This window comes from Oncorhynchus clarkii, unplaced genomic scaffold, assembly GCF_045791955.1.
Source record: "Oncorhynchus clarkii lewisi isolate Uvic-CL-2024 unplaced genomic scaffold, UVic_Ocla_1.0 unplaced_contig_11066_pilon_pilon, whole genome shotgun sequence".
Taxonomy (NCBI): Eukaryota; Metazoa; Chordata; class Actinopteri; order Salmoniformes; family Salmonidae; genus Oncorhynchus; species Oncorhynchus clarkii.
The window spans coordinates 183,688-187,500 of NW_027257967.1; positions in this window are offsets into that span (position 1 = coordinate 183,688).

Genomic DNA, 3,813 nt, shown 5'->3' on the forward strand with positions numbered 1-3,813 from the left:
ACATCTCTCCAGGTTTCCCACGTTGAGCCAACATTATAACATTATATTATAACATTATAACACATTGTCTTTAAAACACATCAAAACGTAAGTTCTACAGGTGACAGTGAAGGGCAATAAGGACCTTGTTTACAGAAAGCTCTTGGAATGGGGGAGGAGGGGTGAGGTAGGAGAGACAGAGGGTGAGGAGGGGTGAAGGAGGAGGGGTGAGGGAGAAGGGTAAGAGGGTGAGGACGGGTGAGGACGGGTGAGGGAGGAGGGGTGAGGTAGGAGAGACAGAGGGTGAGGAGGGGTGAAGGAGGAGGGGTGAGGGAGAAGGGAAAGAGGGTGAGGACGGGTGAGGGAGGAGGGGTGAGGGAGGAGGGAAAGAGGGTGAGGACGGGTGAGGAGGGGTGAGGGAGGAGGGAGGAGGGACAGAGGGTGAGGAGGGGTGAGGTAGGAGGGACAAAGGATGAGGAGGGGTGAGGTAGGAGAGACAGAGGGTGAGGAGGGGTGAGGTAGGAGGGACAGAGGGTGAGGAGGGGTGAGGAGGGGTGAGGGAGAAGGGAGGAGGGACAGAGGGTGAGGAGGGGTGAGGTAGGAGGGACAAAGGATGAGGAGGGGTGGGGTAGGAGAGACAGAGGGTGAGGAGGGGTGAGGTAGGAGGGACAGAGGGTGAGGAGGGGTGAGGGATTGGGGTAAGAGTGAGGGAGGGGGATGTGGAATGGGGAGGAGGGATGGGGGTGAGGGATGGGGGTGAGGGATGGGGGTGAGGGTGAGGGTGAGGGATGGGGAGGAGGGATGGGGGTGAGGGATGGGGAGGAGGGATGGGGAGGAGGGATGGGGGTGAGGGATGGGGGTGAGGGATGGGGGTGAGGGATGGGGAGAAGGGATGGGGAGGAGGGATGGGGAGGAGGGATGGGGGTGAGGGATGGGGGTGAGGGTGAGGGTGAGGGATGGGGAGGAGGGATGGGGGTGAGTAATGGGGAGGAGGGATGGGGGTGAGGGATGGGGGTGAGGGATGGGGGTGAGGGCAGGTAGACGTACAGAGAACATATGTTATTTTTTTTCTTTTTCAGGTGAAAAAGATGAGAAGGACAGGAAGTGACAGACTGGTGAGAAGAAACACAGGAAGTGACAGACTGGTGAGAAGAAACACAGGAAGTGACAGACTGGTGAGAAGAAGAACAGGAAGTGACAGACTGGTATGAGGGAGTAAAGAGAAGAAGGACAGGGAGTGACAGACTGGTGAGAAGGACAGGAAGTGACAGAATGGTGAGAAGAAACACAGGAAGTGACAGACTGATATGAGGGAGTAAAGAGAAGAAGGACAGGAAGTGACTGACTGGTGAGAAGAAGGACAGGAAGTGACAGACTGGTATGAGGGAGTAAAGATAAGAAGGACAGGAAGTGACAGACTGGTGAGAAGAAACACAGGAAGTGGCAGACTGATATGAGGGAGTAAAGAGAAGAAGGACAGGAAGTGACAGACTGGTGAGAAGGACAGGAAGTGACAGACTGGTATGAGGGAGTAAAGATAAGAAGGACAGGAAGTGACAGACTGGTGAGAAGAAGGACAGGAAGTGACAGAGTGATATGAGGGAGTAAAGAGAAAAAGGACAGGAAGTGACAGACTGGTGAGAAGAAGGACAGGAAGTGGCAGACTGGTGAGAAGGACAGGAAGTGACAGACTGGTATGAGGAAGTAAAAGAGAAGAAGGAAGCACCAATTATCTAACATTTACCATCTAAGAGTTAAATATACTCCAGGTTAAAGTTAACCTCCTAACCACAAAATCTAAGATCAGCTGTCCATGTGGTTTAAAATATCCCTGTAACTTTCCCAGAAATCCTAGAAAATCCTAGATTCCTCCCACTGGGGATTCTGGAAAACCTGGGAATTTTTTGGGGAAAAGTTGCCAGAATTGTGCAACCCATAAGGTCTTCTGACTGTCCTCCCTTACCTTTACCAATAGAGGGCAGAAGGCAAAACTGATCCTAGATCAGGGGTTAAGGCAGGGTTGGGTCAACCTGTTCAGTTAAATATAACCAGCAGGGTTGGAATATTCTGGTTAACCCCCCACCCCACATTCTCACGTTTTCCAGAAATCCTGGTTGGAAGATTCCTGGAATCAGGAGGGAATCCAGAGCCCAACCAACCAGGAATTCTGGGAAAAACCTGGGGATTTTACAAAACCCCTAAGAACTGATATAGATATAAACAGAGAAGGAGTGGAAGCCTCTCAGTGCTCCCTGCTACTGAGGCCAGGGGTTAAAGTTCACAGTTCAAAGTTCAAAAGCTCAAACGGGTCCCCTCCTCTTGTCGACCCTCCCCTCACCTGGAGTAGATAGTGGCTGGTCCTAACCACTGATCTGTCTTCATACCCTAGTGACCCTACATCCCCTACCCACAGTCCTCTAGTACAAGGGATGCAACTCACAGTCCTCTAGTACAGGGGATGCAACTCACAGTCCTCTAGTACAGGGGGTGCAACTCATAGTCCTCTAGTACAGGGGGTGAAACTCACAGTCCTCTAGTACAGGGGGCTGCAACTCACAGTCCTCTAGTACAGGGGGCTGTAACTCACAGTCCTCTAGTACAGGGGGCTGCAACTCACAGTCCTCTAGTACAGGGGGTGGGCAGCAACTCACAGTCCTCTAGTACAGGGGGTGGGCAGCAACTCACAGTCCTCTAGTACAGGGGGCAGCAACTCACAGTCCTCTAGTACAGGGGGTGGGCAACAACTCACAGTCCTCTAGTACAGGGGGCAGCAACTCACAGTCCTCTAGTACAGGGGGTGGACAGCAACTCACAGTCCTCTAGTACAGGGGGTGGGCAACAACTCTCAGTCCTCTAGTACAGGGGGCAGCAACTCACAGTCCTCTAGTACAAGGGGCAGCAACTCACAGTCCTCTAGTACAGGGGGTGCAACTCACATTCCTCTAGTACAGGGGGTGGACAACAACTCACAGTCCTCTAGTACAGGGGGTGGCAGCAACTCACAGTCCTCTAGTACAGGGGGGGGGCAACAACTCACAGTCCTCTAGTACAGGGTGTGGACAACAACTCACAGTCCTCTAGTACAGGGGGTGGCCAACAACTCACAGTCCTCTAGTACAGGGGTGGGCAACAACTCACAGTCCTCTAGTACAGGGGGTGGACAACAACTCACAGTCCTCTAGTACAGGGGGTGGACAACAACTCACAGTCCTCTAGTGCAGGGGGCAGCAACTCACAGTCCTCTAGTACAGGGGGTGCAACTCACAGTCCTCTAGTACAGGGGGTGGGCAGCAACTCACAGTCCTCTAGTACAGGGGTGGGCAGCAACTCACAGTCCTCTGGTACAGGGGGTGGGCAACAACTCACAGTCCTCTAGTACAGGGGACAGCAACTCACAGTCCTCTAGTACAGGGGGTGAAACTCACAGTCCTCTAGTACAGGGGGTGAAACTCACAGTCCTCTAGTACAGGGGTTGGGCAGAAACTCAGTCCTCTAGTACAGGGGGCAGCAACTCACAGTCCTCTAGTACAGGGTGTGGACAACAACTCACAGTCCTCTAGTACAGGGGGTGCAACTCACAGTCCTCTAGTACAGGGGTGGGCAGCAACTCACAGTCCTCTGGTACAGGGGGTGGGCAACAACTCACAGTCCTCTGGTACAGGGGGTGGGCAACAACTCACAGTCCTCTAGTACAGGGGGCAGCAACTCACAGTCCTCTAGTACAGGGTGTGGACAACAACTCACAGTCCTCTAGTACAAGGGGTGCAACTCACAGTCCTCTAGTACAGGGGGTGGACAACAACTCACAGTCCTCTAGTACAGGGGTGGGCAGCA